The sequence below is a fragment of the Leopardus geoffroyi genome, chromosome C1 (assembly GCF_018350155.1).
Source record: "Leopardus geoffroyi isolate Oge1 chromosome C1, O.geoffroyi_Oge1_pat1.0, whole genome shotgun sequence".
NCBI lineage: Eukaryota > Metazoa > Chordata > Mammalia > Carnivora > Felidae > Leopardus > Leopardus geoffroyi.
This window is the reverse complement of record NC_059328.1, coordinates 135,540,022-135,558,534: the sequence shown is the minus strand read 5'-3', so window position 1 is coordinate 135,558,534 and position 18,513 is coordinate 135,540,022. Positions and strand designations below refer to the sequence as shown.

Sequence of the window (18,513 nt, the reverse complement as noted above, 5' to 3'; positions counted from 1 at the left end):
GGATTTGCTCAGGAATTATTGAAAAAGCAACAGGAAAGGGAATACAGTACTCTTTTTTTTTTCTTCCCTATTTGGTCTGTGAATTAAGGGAAAGGTGATGTGTTGAAATATAAGAAATGTTGTTAACCATACTCTACTCATGGGAGAAGCAAACTGTAGCTAGCTTGTGTTTTGTTTATTTCCCCCTTGTTTCAAAAAAAGATTTGAGGCAGCTATAAGATTGGTAAGCAAGGGCATAGTTACTGACAAGAGACTCTCTGCAGTGCTTGAGAACCCATGAAAGGATTTTCCCTGCCCCTTCTTTATGTGTGTCTGTAGCTCTCAAACAGTGATTTTGAAATGGTTCAATAGCAAAAACTGGCCTTCTGCTGTCAGACAGAATGCTTCAGGGGTAGATCAGCAAATAGTATAGATCAGTGACTTCTGCAAAGTACTCTGTCTCCATGGAAGTTGTTCTTCCATCATTCATTCCCTCCACCAAAGCTGTCTGGTTCATCCTTTCCATAGGTGTCAGACCCAGACATGTAAGGGCAGAACCGAAAGCACACAGGGGAGTGAGTCTATTTCCGCATCGCACACATCTGTGCCGTGACAAATTAGGACTACAGTGGCTAATGTCATAGAAATTTAGTTGATGCACTTAAGGAGTAAACTTTAAACAGCAGATACAAACAAGTGACCAATCCACTTCCGACGGGCCTCAGATATGGATAACCTCATCCGTCTGAGAGCCTCGAAAATAGGCTCTTAATGACCTAGAAGACGGAGAAAAGGATGGAGAAAAGAAGAGGATCTAGGCATGGCAAGGACAAAGATATTTTTCCTAGGCATGGTAGGCTGAGGGTTTCATGAATTCTTTAATTTTTAAGGGAGGATCGAAAAATAAAACCAGAACTAAACTACATAAAAAACATTTTTTTCTACCATACGACATGGTATTTGTGATTTTTGTATATCCATTTGTGCTTCATTGATCTATTTAGTAAATTGTGCATTGTTCATTCCTTTATTCCTTCGCTGTTGTTCTAAGGTCCAAAGTTAAAAACGATTTCTGCAGTTGTAGAAGATACCTTAGTTGAGTTGTGTGCTTCAGGATAGGCTCACCGTGCTGGTGCAGTGAACAACACTGGACCACTCATCTCTTTAACTGTTAAACGTTTCATTGAAGCTCATAAGAAATCTCTTTAAAAATTTTTTTTAACGTTTATTCATTTTTTGATAGAGACAGAGCATGAGGGGCGGAGGGGCAGAGAGAGAGGGAGACACAGAATCCAAAGCAGGATCCAGGCTCCGAACTGACAGCATAGAGCCTGACGTGGGGCTCGAACACATGGGCTGTGAGATCATGACCTGAGCTGAAGTCGGATGCCCAACCAACTGAGCCACCCAGGTTCCCCGCTCATAAGCAATCTCTTGAGGATCTTGTTGCTCTCCAGACCAGTTCCCAAGGATCCAGGGTTGTTTTCTTCACAGAGCTATAGTCATAGCTATACCATCTGGAAAATAGGGTTTCCAGGGTCACAGGCACAGGGGGGATAAGTGCTCCTAAACTCTTGACCAGAAGCGACAAACTTTATTCTCCTCCAGCCCCCAACCAAACTAATGAGGGGGTAGAAAACGTGGGAGAGCTGCATAGTATTTTGTAAATACCCCTGTCCCTGCCACATCTGATTACTAAAAGTAAGATCTATGCTAAGACTGACTAGAGGATGGAAGTAATACCTCTTCTGGAAATCTTGCTGAAACATTCGTAAATATAAAAATTGGGGGCGAGGAGCTTTTTGAAAGGGCACATTGCCAGGCCCATGTGTCAAATTCAGTTTTGTAGGGTTGAAGTAGAACTAATGCCTTCATCAGGCTTATTCTACCAAGGGCTGTGTGTAGCATGATGAACATGGAAGACAGATTCTGCGGTGAATGTAAAAATTCTCTTTAGGGTACTGGATGAAATGAAACTAAAAATCAAAGACAAGTCATGTGGGAAAGTCAACATCTTTTCAAGTTACCCCTTCCATTCTCCAAAGGGGTTCATTATGCCTTTATAGTCAAGGGAAGTTGGATGCCCCCCCAACCCCTTGTAGGTGCGAATGCAACACTGCCAAAAACTCTCTGTGGAGAATCATGTTAGATCAGGGCCTTTGTCCAGGCTCTTACTTTTCTCCTTCCGTTTTCTTCCTCTTTTGTCAATTATACTTGACTTGGAGAGAACACAATAGAGGAAAACATCATGTTTGTTTCTCCTCCAAGCCCTAAATAGGGCCTTTCCATTCTTCCTTTTCCTCTCAGATTGTTACTGAGGCTTCGTGCTCATTAGTAGGTATTCTTTGGAGAGAAATTTGGAAGGAAAAAATTAGATGATAATATGGGTGATTTTAAGTGTAGGCATGCACAAAAACTTCTTAAAAATCAGGTTGTGGTATGCATTCTTATTTTAGATTTGCCCTTGTTAACATCTCCTCAATAAACAGGTGCATACACTTCCCCAAGCTGTCGCTGTTGTTTATTTAGCCTGTATGCTTCAAAATCTACTGATGGATGATACCCAACCAGCTTGAAGCTTGACTTTTGGAAACTAGAGCCTTAAAGTTTTAATGAGACTTTCTTAAAGTATAGTCCAACGGGTTTGTTATAATAGGAGCGTATCTCTTGAAGAAACTATAAGAGTATCACTTTTGTATGTTAATTTTAGTTCAACAAATAGGAAAAATGATTATGAGTAATAGCTCTCAGCTTTCAGATAGTTCTTTTCATGTTCAAAGTGCTTGACAAACATTAATTAAATCACTGGCAGTCAAATTAGATAAATATGTTCTCTGTATGTGCATAGCTGTACCTTCCATGCACGCAGTATTCTAAATCACATCACTGCAGATCAAACACTTTTTTGCCATCTGAACTTGGTTGGCTGACACTGATTCCAAGCAACAGATAATTGCTAGAAGGGCTAATCATGAAGAGAGATTATGTAAGCTTTCTTTGCTTTTAAATAAAAAACATGAATTTATCCTTGATAAAAGGTACAGGGTGAACTGCAGTGTAAAATTCTTCTGTCTCTGGGCCAGAAAGTAACAATGACAAAGCAAATTCCTTGCATTATATTGTTGGAATAGCTAAACTGTAATTTAAAGAGATCATTTCATCAACAGAGAGTACATTTCATATTTCCTGGGCTACTAATGTTTTTGGCCTCTTTAGCACCAAAAACAAGAAGGCTTTTCAGGCTAAGCATGGTGTTGATTTCAGCAATATGGTAATTGTTCATTAATGCTAGGAATCCTTGGTCACTACTGACTTGAGAATTTGCTGGCATTTGGGCCAGCAAATTAAACATAGTAAATTTCATGATTATTTTTAGAATAACTTGCACTTTTTTTTTCCTTCATTGAATTTAATGAAGCTTTCCAAACCATCCCAAGAGATTAACTGCTCCCAATGGACCCTCAAACAAAGTATATGCCAAATAAAAAAGAGTGCTAATAACATTCCATCTTTGAATATCACCTAATGAATTAACACACTCTACTCACCTGCACAGACAATTGGGAAAAGGCATGTACATGCATGTGTAGAAACATCTTAGCCAGAATCAGGCTAGGTTTCCTTGAGATGCTTAAACTGCATAACTATGAATGGAAAGGACTTCAATTTCTCCTTCCATTCTATCAAACTAGTCTAGTTTGTTTCCAGGGGGAAGAAACTACTTGTTAATTGTCTTGAAATTTGCTGAAACTTGCTTGCAATTTGCTGAACAAAAGAACATTTAGTTCAACCAAGTTGTCTTTTTGGACAGACTGTGAAAGTATTACTTGGAGTCAGAATAGCTGTTCATGTGGATCTCACAGAATGGTATTTGTTTCTCTTTTATAGAAGTGCCAACATATATGCTTATAAGCTTAAAATCTGAGACTCTTCTTCGTTACTGAGGGAAACCTGGAGTTCAGTGGGGTTACGTGATATGCTCAAGGTAACACTCACAGCCCACATGGTCTAAACATGACAGATGGCAACAGGGAACCATAACTGATACGGTTCTGCATCTGCTTTAGTGTTCCTTGTCCCTACTGTTAGACTCTTGCCATATCCCAGGAGTAAGAGTGAGCTTTTTCTGATATTTAGAGTAGACAGTCATCGATGGGGACTGACTTTTGGCCCAGAAAAACTTTTTAGATATATCCCTATGGTATAAATTTCTTCTTCCTTTAGTATTGAGACAAAATATTGGACCTGGCTGGGGATGTTTAAATGGCTTTAAAAGTTTAATAGTATTCCAAATGTAAAAGGCCTTAAAAGGCAAATAAGATAAAATGTGTATATTTTGAGTTGCATGGCTTCTATTTATTTATTTATTTATTTATTTATTTATTTATTTATTTATGGAAGGGGAAGTGTAGAGGGGGAGAGGGAGAGAGAGAAAGAGAGAGAGAATCCCAAGCAGGCTCCACACTCAGTGTGGAGCCCAACGCAGGGCTTGCTTCCATAACCCTGGGATCGTGACCTGAGCAAAAATCAAGAGTCGGATGCTCAATCGACTGAGCCACCCAGGCAACCCTGATTTGTATTGATTTTTACAGTCAGAGTTCACTGCCTTCATTTCATCACTTCTTAACACCCCACCCTGTGAAAACTCTTCTCTTGGAGGTTACACGACATCTTTCTTGTTAATGGTACTAGCTTTTACTTAGTGTTTATTTTCCTTGACCTTTTTGCTGTATTTGACACAGTAGACTCTCCCCAACCAACACCATTTACCACCCTATATAAATACCCAATAGTTGATTTCATTGACATTTTTGTCTTCTTTGCTAACCGTGCCATCAAACATGTCCTCCTTATATCATCTCCTGCTTGGATTATCACGCAGGCTTCTGTCTGGTCTTCCAGGTTGTTATCTCTCCCTTCTCTAATCCATAATTTCAGAGTGACTAATCTTCCAAATATCTACAGTTTAATCTGAACTTAAAATTCCTTCTTCCCTACAGGGCCCTATTTTCTCTCCTGTTTCATCTCCTTTGCTTTCCTCTTGGCTCTTTACATTCCAGAAACACTTGCCTTTTCTCGTCTCAAAGACGCTATGCTTGATCCCTCCTTAGGGCTCTGCGCTAATTTACTCTGCCTGAACTTCTCTTCTCCAGATCATTCCACAACTGGTTATTCCTTTCATTCAAGTCCTTGTTTAAATTTTCCTCAGAAAGATCTAACCAGTTTGATCTCTCTAACCAAACTGATCTCTCTACTCAGTTTGATGCCCTTACGTTTAATTTCATTCAGAACAATTATTACAATTTGGTAGCTGCATATTCATTTGCTCCTCTCTGTCTCTCCCAAATAGAGTGTATACTCCCTGAGATCGGGAGATTTTTATTCTACTGCTTTCCCTCCAGAAACTAGAACTTAAAGAGTCATGAAAATCTGTTGAATGAAGAACACTAGAGGTTGTATCATTCCTAATCCATTCAACACTATACCCTCCTATTTCTATATAAGCACACTGACCGGTCCCCACAGGTTGTTGTCACTCTCCACGGAATTTACTTTCTATTGTGTCACATGTGTCCACCTTTTTTCTCCAACCAGATGATAAGCTTCTGAAAGGGAGAGGCCTTTTAATACTTTTCCAGCCCTCCAGGCCTAGCAGAGTGCTGAGCAGCATTTGGTATGTATTTAGCAAACACTTATTGATTTATTTCTGACTGTAACATTATATACTGCACCACTGAGCACTTTTACAACAGTAAGTCTGAAACGGAAATAAAAATAGGTCGACCATAAAACACCAGCATAAGGCCTATGACAGGGTGAGAGCTTTCTTTCTTACTTTCTAATTCAATTGAGTAGCAAACTAAAGTTTTCTGGAATGAGGATGTGATGAATAGGAAAGCTTACCTTGGGAAAATTTCTTCCTTGTCTAGCAATTGGAGGCTGATCACCCTTTGAGCACCCTCTGAGGGCTGATCACCTTCCAACTCCAATGTGCTCAGGTCAATGTATACCGTTACTGACTCTTGCCATAATCCTAAAGTCACCTTGGACTTTTTACTGTTCTTTGATCCCTGTATACATACTCACTGAACTCACGTCTTTTCCTTAGTTGTCTTTGTGACTAACATTTCTTTTAAAACCCCACCTGCTACTTCAAAAGTTATGGTCTCATGTCTTGTCTTCAACCTTCTCGCCTGTCAAAGCCACCCAGAATGATCTCCTATTGGATCAAGTCTAAATTTCTCAGGCTCAAATTCAGGCCTTCTGTGAATGATTCTACCTTGTCATTTCATCTTGGTTTTCTATTGTTTCTAAAAGGAGCCTCCTGTTCTAATTCATCTGATCTCCTAACTTTTCCCCATTCTTAGTTTGCTTGTTTTCTTCCCTGTACCTTTGTTCAAACAATTTTCTTTATGCCAATCCAAATTCTACATTTCCTTTTTTTTATTAAAAAAAAATTTTTTTTTAACGTTTATTTATTTTCGAGACAGAGAGAGACAGAGCATGAGTGGGGGAGGGTCAGAGAGAGAGAAGGAGACACAGAATCTGAAACAGGCTCCAGGCTCTGCACTGTCAGCACAGAGCCCGACATGGGGCTTGAACTCACGGACCATGAGATCATGACCTGAGCCGAAGTCGGACACCTAACCGACTGAGCCACCCAGGCGCCCCTCCTTTTTTTTTGTTTGTTTTTTGTTTTTTGTTTTGGTGCTTTTAAGAGGTCTTCCCTTGATTTACATGGATAATTTTCAATTTAAGATTTGGACTTTATGATTGGATCCGTGGTTAGTAATGGTGAACTGTTTATTGTTTCGTATTTCACCTCCCCAGTAATACCATAATTTTCTTTTATTTTTAAATAAGGTTTTTTTTTTCTTTTTCTTTTTGAGAGAGAGTGAGCATGTGTGAGTGAGAGTAGGGGAGGGGCAGAGGGAGAGGGACAGAGAGAATCTTAAGCAGACTTCACACTCAGCACAGAGCCCAACACCGGGCTTGCTCTCAAGACTGTGAGATGGTGGCCTGAGCTGAAATCAATAGTCAGACACTTAACCAACTGAGCCATCCAGGCGCCCCTGTAGTTTTCCTGACAATAGGGACTTCATAATATCTACAATCACGCACAGCTCTTGGCACCTCCTCGGATGAATGCGTTTGGCTGGGACGTGGCTCCACAGGCCTGTCCAGAATTGCCTGGTTTACAAAGATGAACCCTGAGCAGGTGAGATGGAGTTTGTGAAATAGGAATCCTTAAAGCCAGTGGCACAAAGATGGCCTCTAAGAGCAATACCTTCCTAGTTAATGTCAAGTCCAATTTCAATTTCATACATCACTCAGACCATGTAGGCAAAACTGCAAAGACAAAGACTTCTGATGTTGAATAGCTTTATGTAATTGGTAAGTATTAGCCAGATGCTGGCAGGTATGTGAGACAAGAGATCCAAACCTGAATACTGACTGGCTTTGTTTCCAGTGAATCTGGGTAATATTGAGCAAGTAATTTACCCTCTTGGGGCTTCAGTTCTTCATCTGTAAAACGGAAGGATTAGACTCCAGGTGATATTAAGGACTAGATAATTCAATTATAAAATTACATGATTCTATTTCCAAAGCAATGGAATGGAGACCACAGTCTTTAGAGTTTTTCATATGCTTGTTCTCTGTGATAGGATTTATTAGTTTTGTGTGTACTTAGCAACCCAGCTTTCAGCTTTTGGCATTTACGCTTTTCCTTTTCCCAATTTGTGATAAAGTAGAGGGACAGATGGTTTATTAGGCTTTCAAATGCTTGCAATGCTGTTGTTCAATTCAACAATGGTTTTAAACTTTGAAGGTCCACATAGAGCCTGGATTTTGTTTAGAAGGGAAGATAGTTTTAACTCTTCAATTTAAGGATAATAACGTTTACTCCCATATTTTAAAACAACATGTGGATGTAACTCCAAAGGCCTAATCAGGTTCCTTCATTTCTTAACTCATTTCCACATCACACCCTAACTCTTCCAAGTTGCAGTTTTGAAAATGAAGTTACCAGACTTCCAGTTACATGTGCATGTTTTGCCTTCTCCTGACTCACTTAACCCACAAGCTCCTTCCAAATACAAAACCCTTTAATTCAGAAACACAGAAATTTAAATGTGGAAGGGACAAATTCCTCATTTTATAGGTAAGAAAACAAAAGGTTCAGGTGCTCTTTCTACTATGTATTTTATCAAAAAGTGAGGTTAGGTTGGAGGGAAAAACATCTAAAATTTGTGAATTCTAAGCTCCAACAGAAAATTTCATTCTTTTAAATTTAAGTGTCAATACATTACCCCAAAGAGAAAGAGACAACTAAGCAACTCAAAGGTCACCACTGCTATCTCCTTGCTTTGTGCTTTTCATTCGTCAGTGACTCTCTTCGTGTAAGTGTGGACAAGCAATGGTTGAATACCCAAAATGCATCCTAAGTGTGTGGAGGAGTCAGAACAGAAAAGATGGACAAAATGTAAGCAAAGGAAAGTGTGAGCCTGCCAAGAGGTTCCGAGAGCGGACCACAGGGAGGGAAATGAGGACGCGTAGGCGAAGCAGATGCAGGCAAAGGGGTGCAAACTGCGGAGCAGGTACAGGTGGCAGGGAAGGGGCCGGGTACCTGCTGGGGTCCTGAGGCTCCAGCAAGCCAGGAAGAGGGACGGAGACGGGGAAGAGGAACCGGCACAAAAACTGCAGGAGGAAGCCGAGGCCGACCTAGTGAGCAGCGAAGACCTTCCAGAAGAAAAGAGAAGGCGCCAATGCGAGCTTAGAACGATACTAGGGGGTTAGGGAAAGAGTACGAAAAAGCTGAAGAGGCAGAGAGGGGTGCTGATGAGAGATGGAAAGGGCGCGCAGGGAGGTGGGAAGTGAAGCGAAGCCTTCGGGCAGTGGGCAGGTGAGAAGAAGAGCGGGGGCTGTGAGCTGAGGTGGGCCGGTGCGCGCGGGCGGGACCCGCCGCTGACTCAGGGACCCCGAGCCCTCGGCGTCCAAACCGCGCGGGTGGGGGGGGGGGGGTTGGGGGTGGGGGGGGCGGAGCCTTGAGAGCGTGGGCGGGCCAAAGGGCGGGGCCTGCGCCTGACGCGCCTCGAGGCCGCAGCGGCCGCAGGCCGGGAGGGGCGGCGGCAGCGGCGGCGGCCGCGGGGGAGGGGCACGGCGTCAGCGCGTCGCCGGCTGGGCCGCGCCGGTGGCCAGGAGGGAGAGACAAGGAGGAGGAGGAGGAGGAGGTGAGTAGGCTCCGGGCTGGGGAGCCGCGCGGCCCGGCGGGGAGGCGGGGAGCGCGGCCCCTCCCCTTCCCTCCCCGACGCCCGCCTCGCGGGGCCGCGCGGCGCGGAGTTCCCAGAGGGGCAGCGGCGGCGGCAGCGGCGGCGGCGGCGGCGGCGCGAGGAGTTGGGGGTGGGGGTGGGGGGCGGAGCTGAGGGCCGCGCGGGCGGTGCGCTTCCCGAGCGCACGCGCTGCGCTCCTGGTGCCGTGATCCGCGTCGCCCCCGGAGCGGGGCACACGGGCTGCTGCGTTGCAATCCTGCACGCTGGCCATTTTGTGATTTAATTTTTTTGAGTTCTGCGCTTCGTGCGTGCCAGGTTCCCGCGGCCCGGCGCGCCGCCGCCACCTTCTCGAACGGCAGGCGAGGGGCGGGTGGGGGCGCGTTACATCCCCGCGGGGAGAAGGGAGGCCGGGTTCCCGGGGTTGGCCTGAGTAGGCGGAGGGGCCTCCTGGCAGATCCAGAGGCTGCCGGGCCGGGTCCCTTGCGACGCCCGGCCCCAGGCCTTCCTGAAGGGAACCTTTGCGCTGGCCCCTCTATCGCCCTCACTTTCTTGCTTTCGTCAGCCCCTCTCCCTCTCGGCCAGTTGAAACGAAAGACCTCATTCGCCCGTTACACCTTCCCTCCAGTGAGGATCCGGCGTGTACTTATTTTGATCGGGAGCCGGGCTAAGTGTTCTGGTGGAAAGGTTCTCTTAATCTAAGTCTTGTAAATCCAGCCATGTACTCTACAGCGAAGTTGCAGTGCTCCACAATTTAACCTTTAGGCTCCAGGGAGTGCGCGCGCTTTCTCCCTCCCTCTCGCTCTCTCTCTGTCTCTCTCTCAAATACAACTTTTAGAGTCTTCTGAGAACTGTAAGCATTAGATTATCTTTGAGATAATTCTTAAGTTAGCGCCTTCGGGCAGCTCGATGGGAGGTTTAAAGAGAAGGCTTTACACTTTTTCCTCCACCTGTATCACCGTTTGAAATGGAAAACGTTGACTTGACGGTGATTTTCCACCAAGAGGTGGGTTTCACAATGCAGCCCCCGAGTGCTGTGGCTCACCTTGGTTGTTAGGTGCTACCTCTGAAGTTGATTTTAAAGCCCAATGTAGTGGTCAGGTAAAGGAGCTGCTGAAAAGAAAGTCAGAATAATTCAGTAGAGCCATTTTATTGCATTCTGTTAACCTGTTTAAGTAAGCTAAAGCGTGGCAGGAGTTTCACCTAGGAACCCACGTACCAAGTGCTATGGTGAATTTTAATGCATTCCAGGTCTGATGTGGAATAGATTCTCCTTAGCTTTTTTATTGTATATTTTCCTTAGGATCTTGTATTTAATGAAACAGTTTGAGTATGGAGGGTTGGAGGAGTACGTTTTGAATCATGAGACTTTCTTTGACAAACTTGTAAACTAAATGGCTAAAATATGAACCATGATACTGAGATAAAAATAAGAAACTGAATTTTTGGCATTATCAGTTTGAGAAGTTGACTTCTTCTGTTTTGAAACCCTGTTGACATTTTAATCTTATGTACTACAGAAGTACAGAATTTTCTGTTTGTAAGGGACTTTCGCAGTTTAATCCAAACCCATTATTTCACAGGGAGAAATTAAAGTTTCTTGAAGATATTTAACAACCGTTAAATAGAACTGGTTGGCTTAATGAACTGAAATGAACACTTAAGTATACAGTTTAGACCTCTCCGATGAATACTCTTGTGCCAAAATTTGTTTTGATTATGTTATCTTAAGAAAAGCCTAGTAATTACTAAATTTTCTTTTTTCTTTTTTCCTGTTTTGAGTATATGCCTTAGTTTATGATTTGGACCCATTAGATACAAATGACAAATTATGTATAGTTGGGAAATGTTACATTCCATCAGTTGAAATAGTACTTTCCAGTTTGATTGAAATTAGTAATTATTTTCACTCTAAGAACGTTTGTTCATATTCTTGTTTCAGATAGTCTGTTTCAATTCTAGGAGAGTGGCAGTTCAAGATCCTCATATATAAGACTCTGGTGTATGTAATCTTGATATTGATGAGGAAGAAAGGTGCTATACGCATGTAGTAATTGAATTCCAGTTCCCGAGCCAACATCACTTTTCTTGGTGGGCCTCAGATGCAGAGGTCCTGAAGTCCTGGCTAAGGCAGGGTGAATTCTTTGCATATGCACCACAGTGTTTAGGCATTTAGCAAATACTTTTTGGTAAATACTTGTGTACACTTTACCTGGTGACCAGGTCTTATTCTTTCTGTGTAAGCCTTGTGTCTAGTGCTTGTGGTCATTTTGGGCTCAATCAAACTTAAGGGAGCCAAGTGCCTGGAAGTCATGAATCATGATACTGTAAACTTGAAATCATTCCATTTCCATATACGTGCTGAATCAAATATTCTATTAAGTTAAATTCCAGTAATGGAAGAGGTAGCAGGTATCAAATATTTTAGAAAAATTGGGGGGACAAACTTAACATTGAGAATTTTATTCTTTTAACATATGTTATTCACTGTGAAGTTGGGAAAAAGGAGCATTATTTAAATTTTTTGATAGGTCACCTCAGTAGAGCTGAAGTAATGTGAATTTTCTAGTGAAATTTTCCACTGGAGCAAAGTTTGACAGCCATCTATTGAGTGACTCTCTAATTGTTACCGTAGGCCACATTTTAAAGTTTTGGTTTCACTTTATAAGGATAAACATTTTTCAGCATATAGACCTTTGTAAGGAGCATGACTTTTGGAGTCCAGACTACCTTGGCAGGCTGTCCTGAAATGATGTATTAAACAGTTTCAGGCTGTATTCGATACGGCATTCTGGTGATACAGTAAAAACAAAAGAACAAAAAACCCGAAAAACTCACTGTATTTTCTTTTTTTCTTAGGCTTATCTCTTCTTTCTTTAATAGATCAGAATAGTGTGTTTTGTTTATTTAAAATAAAAATTGAGGAAAAGTTTCAAGCATTTCTTTTGGGAAGTACCACCACTCCACCCTTTGAATAGCTTTGGAAAATGATGTTTGAGCAAATGCAAGGTCAGTTCCTTCCAGTGAGTCCTATTTGAATATGTAGAGCCATATAAATAATAGCCTTCACAGGGATAACATTTTTATACTACGTGTATTGTTTTCTATGACTCTATTACTGAAAACATTTGTATAGTACAGTAGGGCAGTATTTAATGTATAGGAAGCAAATCTTTCACATGTATCATTGCTGGTTCTTTTGCTAGTCCCAGTCTGTGTGTTCTATCCACTGCAAGTTCTATCCCTTCGACCCAGTTTTTACATTGGTTTTTAAGACTGAAAATACAGGGCTGCCTGAGTGGCTCAGTCAGTTAAGTGTCTGATTTCCACTCGGGTCATGATCTCATGGTTCGTGGGTTCAAGCCCCACATCAGGCTCTGTGCTGACAGTTCAGATTCTGGAGCCTACTTCGGATTCTGTGTCTCCCTCTCTCTGTGCATTCTCCACTCGTTCTCTCTCACTTGCTCTCAAAATAATAAATAAACGTTAAAAAAAGAAAAAAAGACTTAAAATACATTAAGACCTCCATCCACTTCCAGACGTGTGATCTGGACTTACTCTGGTGCCCTGAGCATTCATTGTTCACAGAAGTATGGTATCTCACTGTACCGTTGGCATATGTGCAGTTTGACCATGAGATTCTCATTTTTAAAAACACATTACTCATCAAGAGTTTTGAAAGACATAGCATAAACATTTAATGAGGTGTGTGTGAGGCATCTAGAATATTTCAATGTAGGTTTAGGTGGAATTAGGGTATGGATTCATTAATCAGTAAGAATTAGGAAGACTAATCCTTTCTTGCTACACTTTAAGTTCATACTTAAGTCATTTAAATAGATGAGTGTTTTGTTTTTGAGTATTTATTTTTAAAAGTAACCAGAGAAGCAATTCCACAGCCTTTCTTTAGTAAGTGTTAAATTGTCCATAGAGTTGATATGTTTTCTGGTGTTGTTTCTTTTTGTACACCAGATCCCTTGTGGACTTGAAACCTTGCCTTAAGCCTGCTTAAGAACTCTAACCTCTTGGTCATCTGCCTCTCCTTGCTATATCCCCTATTCCTCTCCTGGACTTGGGACCTGTTCTTGTCCACAGGCAGATGGTTGGGGCTCTATTTCAACCGAGGCAGAACTTGCAGAGCCAAGATACTGTGATACTGCCTCTGGGATTTGAACTCACTGGATTGACGCCTTGGATACTGAGGACAGGCTAGCTGAGAGCTGGGCTCTTTGGCTATTACGATTTGGGCCCATTTTGAGGGTCAGCTTTTCATTTGCATCAGGCTCTAGAACACCCTAGACTTCATCCAGTCATTACTTAGATCCCTTTCCTGACTATACCTGTTGGATTCTTTGCCTTCTTAGTTGACTCATGTAATGGGTGATTTATATCCCCCATTTTCAGTGGTAGCTATTTTTAAGTATTTGATAGTCTACCCATGTCTTCTCTCAGTTTTGAACTTTCATTTGACCAAGTAGCTGTTGTATTTTCCCATGGCACATTTGTTTATGATCTGTCTTTCCTTCTAGATTATGTGTACCCCGAGTGTTGAAACTGAATCTGTGCTCTTCCTGGTGGTGTTCTCAGCACTCAGTACAGTGCCTGGCAAATAGCAGGTGATAAATAAATATTGATTAATATAAAATTCATCCTAGCAGTAAGTTTGTTATCAGTATGGGAAATCAGTGTCCGTATAGAAATTTAGAATTCATACAAGAAGTTTAGACATTTCATTACCATCATTAGTACTACAGAGTCTGTATATTTTAAATTATAAGCATAGCCATATAAAAAATAGCTTGGCAGGGCATTTATTTAAGAAGAAAAGGTGTATAATTTTTGCTATGCATTTTAAGGTATTGCATGTTTCAGTTTTTCTTGAGTTTGATTAATATATATGTAATATTTTTTACACATTGAAGTTTTATGGCACTATAAAGAAGTGAGTTTAATGGTCCTCTTTTTGTTCATTAGTAATTGTATACTAAAGAGTAAATTCTCATTAAAAGGCCCTTAAATGCCTGCTCATAAAAAGAGAGACCTCTTTGATTTTGTTCTCTGTACAGTCGTGGTTATTGTTTTGAGGCAGGTCACCAAACTCTTTAGTAGTGTAAACCTTTAAGTTGGTTTCAGAACAGTAGTCAGTCATGTATTGAATACCCAAATTACCATGTCTTCAGACAGTAATGCAAACACTCTGTATTAAAAAGGTAATGACCATAACTTTTTTTGTAGAATTTCTCATGCTGATTTTTTAAAGAGGACTTTTGAACTAAATTTCCTGTGAAGGCCAACATCTCATACTTTCATTGATAGTGGAGTATATGTGTATGTGTAGAGAGGCGTGGGGGGGGGGGGAATGGTATTTTTGGTAGTGGTATTTTTAAGTGGACAGTTTACTAATTATGGTGAGGTAACATTTTACAACTCTAAAAGGAAAACTTCAATTATCTGAATGAAATTAGGTACATGAAATTAATTCAGATAAATGGGGGAATCCTTAGTGTAAATGATGCATGTCAAGAGACATGACCTCAATCTTGTTTTTTTGTTTTTTGTTTTTTTTTTCTATATATGTCAGCTGCTTTTACATTACTAGATTGTGATTTTTTTTGGTGATGGGAGGAGGTAAAGTTTGCTCTGTAGTTTTTTGTTTTTTTCCTTTGCCACAAAGGGAATCCAGAATGTGGTATTCTATGAGAAGTGTAATTGCTCATCTCTCGCCTGTGCTGCCCTGCCCTTTTAGGTGGTATACCATAGCCTTCCATTTTGTCACCTTCCTGTCAAATGTCAAATGTGTTTGTGGAATACACATACAGTTTGTTTGAGAATACAGTTTGTTTGAAATTAAAGCCACACCCCTCTATCCAATCACAAGATGTTTATCCTTCCCAAAAGCTGAGTTACAAGAAGTTAAGATGAATTGAGCTGGGTAAACCTTAATTCCTTCCGTGTCCCCCGTAAGGTTTAATATGAAGTAGTATCTTATGATGTAGGACCTTAAAATAGAAACAAACACTGGGGCATAACCCCTGGCTTTTATGGATCCTTATTTGAAATGAAAATTTTGCTGATTGATTAGAGTTTAGGAATGCTTTAGGAAACTGATTTCTGCTGTTGTTTATTAAGTGTGCAGCACTCTTGGGCTCCTGGCATCTGAAAGCTATTCTGTAAAGAGTAGACAGCCTCTGTAGCTGTGATGACATTTTTCTCTAGGCATTCTTTTGTTTTGGTTTTGAACAGAGATAGGGTTATCTCAGCTATGGAGATGTGTGTAGAAATTTTACTTCTCTTTTCAACATTACCTGTTGACATTTTACCTAAAGCACCTGCGGACATTTTTTATTTTCATTCTTTATTTTCAGCATGTAGCTGCTTCCTTTTTGCCTCTAGGTCTTTGAGATACAAGATGATTCATATCTTGATTACTTTGGGTAAAGTGGATATGATATCAGCAAGTTCTGTATCCAGACCTTGTGAACAATTCCTAGGTCATTGCCTGAGACCTTCTTAAATATATGCAGGCAGTGTGATTGAAGAGCTTAGGCTTCAGGGTCAGTCGAAACTGATTTTGACCCTGTACCATTTATGAACAGCATATCTTTGGGGAAAGTTAGCTACTTTTCTGGGTTTCAGTTTCCTCAGAATAATCTTACCTGTATTGATTTATTGTCATATACAGATAAGTGTTTAATGGTGTGAGTTAGTTCATCATCTACCTAGATCATTTTAAAAGGAAGTAGGTTTTGTTCTATTTGAAGACAGAGATAATCAAATTAGTAAAAATCTTTTCAAATAGAGGTCTTGCTCATTTGAATTTAAAACTATGTAAGATTCTTGCAACAGTCGATCTATTTATATACTCAGGGTACACTGATATGTGACATAGAGAGGTAGAATATGTAGCATACTTTTGAATTAAGACAGACTTGGATTTGTCTATAGGTGATCTAGCACTTGGGTAACCTTTGGGAAGGGAACTTTACTTTCTTGACTCAGTTTTCATCTGTAAAATGGGTAATAAAAGTGTAAAGAATAATAAAGGGTGAAAAAGGATAATATGTTGTTGTGAAGACTTCAGAGAGGAAGTATGCAAAATACTTAGTAATGCCTGAATCCATAAATACTGATGGTTGTTATTGTGACCTCAGACAAATGACTTCCCCTCTCTCTACTTCAGGTTTCCTCATCTGTAGCATGAGTATATCAGAGAACTAGTAGAATTATTACGAGGATTTAATGAGATAATACATGTAAGCGCTCATTTCATGTTAATTGGTGGTACATTGTTTGGTTTCCAAATGAGTAGGACCAATTTTGAATTAAAATGAAAGAATTTGTACAGATATTTAATATAATTCTTATGTTGCGGGATATTTATTGTCAATTTGGGGATGGCAACTTATCATTTATAGCTTTCATTGTTTCCTTAAGACAACAGTTCTCAGACTGTGATATGTAGACCCATGGGGGTTGCCGAGAGCCTTTTAGGGGGTCTGTGAGGTTAAAACTTTTTTCATAGTAATACTGACTTCTTGCTGTTCCCATTGCTTTGACATTTGCCTCACTGATACTAAAACGATGGTGGGTAAAACTGTGGGCATCTTAGTAGATATTAAATGGCAGTGGCATCAAAATGTACTAGTAATCATTGTATTCTTTATTACCATGCTTTCCCAGTAAAAAAACAAAACAGAAAAGCCAGTTTCACTGAATAATGTCCTTGATGAAGCAGTAAAAAAAAAAAAAATTTTATTAAATCTTCATCCCTGAGTACACTTTGTTTTAATACTCTTTTTGTGATGAGATAGGAAATACGCAAAAAACATTGCTGCTGTGTATGCAGAGTACATTGGTTGGCTCAAGGAAAAACCCTTCTATGATTTTTTGAGTTTCAAGCTGAATTAGTCGTATTTTTCATGAAACATCACTTTTACTTGTAATAATGACTACCAAACTATGATTATTTAGATTTAGATATTTGGCAATCATTTTCTTGAAAATGAACAAAGTAAGCCTGTCACTTGGGGGAAAACAACTGGTAATACTTGTTGCCAATGATAAAATTTGAGCTTTCAAGTGAAAATTAAAATTTTGGAGAACTTGTATCACCTGCTGTGCCCTTGTCAGCTTCCCAGTACTTAAAGACTTTTCTGATGAGATGGGTAATGATATTAATGAATCTGCGTTTTTGCTGTGGTATTAATTAGTTAATTATGTCAAGATTTGGAATATAAACAAATGCAAGGAGCTGATATTTTCAAAGTGATCAGCGTTACAAAATTATTGGTAAAAAACCCTTATAAAAAGCAAGTAACAGGGATGTCTGGGTGGCTCAGTTAAGTGTTAGACTCTTGATCTCTACTCAGGTCATGATGTCACTATTGGTGAGTTTCATCCCTGCATCGGGCTCTGTTGACAGGTGTAGTCTGCTTGGGATTGTCTGTCTGTTGACAGGTGTAGTCTGCTTGGGATTGTCTGTCTCCGTTTCTCTCTTCCTCTCTCTCTCTCTCTCAAAAATAAATAAAACATTAAAAAATAAAAGCAAATGACAGAATACAAAGAGTTTATGTGATAATAGGATCCATGTTATAGATAACCTTCAAACGCCAGCTTGTCAAGTTTTGGTGTAGTATCAAAGAACAACATTCATAATTATTTGAAAAGGCAATTCATATTAACGTTAATTCCTTTTTTATTGAAATCAAAACAACATATCACAACAGATTGAACATAGAAGAAGATAGGAGAATTCATCTTCTATTAAATTAGAAAGAAATTTCCTTTTTTTTTAAAGGAAAGTAATTTTTCATAAAGTATGTTGTCATATTACATATGCCATTGAAATTTTAAAATGAATTAATACTTAAACTTTTCTCATTTAATTTCTAATATAGTAAATATTGACATTTCTAACTCACATTAACAAAAAGTCGAGAATTCTCAATTTTTGAGAACACAAAGGAGTTCTGATACTAAAAAGTTTGAACTGTTCCCTAAAGGGAAGGAGACTAGATTCATCAAAAGATTAAAGTTCTGAAGTTTTAATCTTTTGACTGTTCCTTTGGAATATGGACTATATGCCTCTACTTTATTTTTCTGGATTTGAGGATATGTTGCTGGACTTCTGGGTCATTCCCCAAGTGGGCAGAGGGTTCCTGTATGTGTTACTGAAGAAGATTTTCCTTTTATTTAAGATTGGTGCTACCTATATGCTATTCAGAATTGAGATAAGGTTAATGGTCATTTCAGTCAGCCTATTCAT

At 40.1% G+C, this 18,513-nt stretch overlaps 1 protein-coding gene across 23 annotated transcripts in view; it reads left to right on the top strand.

Moving 5' to 3' along the window:
- Window positions 1-9,089: 9,089 nt before the first annotated feature.
- The window catches only part of GTDC1 (glycosyltransferase like domain containing 1), a 401,838-nt gene continuing 392,414 nt past the window's right edge, over window positions 9,090-18,513 (top strand). For 13 of the 23 annotated variants that reach the window (XR_006712843.1, XR_006712842.1, XM_045479710.1 and 10 more), the window contains exons 1-2: window positions 9,110-9,212; window positions 13,778-13,864. The gene's annotated coding sequence lies outside the window, so the exon portion shown is untranslated. Of the gene's footprint in view, window positions 9,213-12,932; window positions 13,865-18,513 lie in introns of those variants that run through there. The other 10 variants (XM_045479704.1, XM_045479700.1, XM_045479714.1 and 7 more) reach the window with 8 other exon arrangements.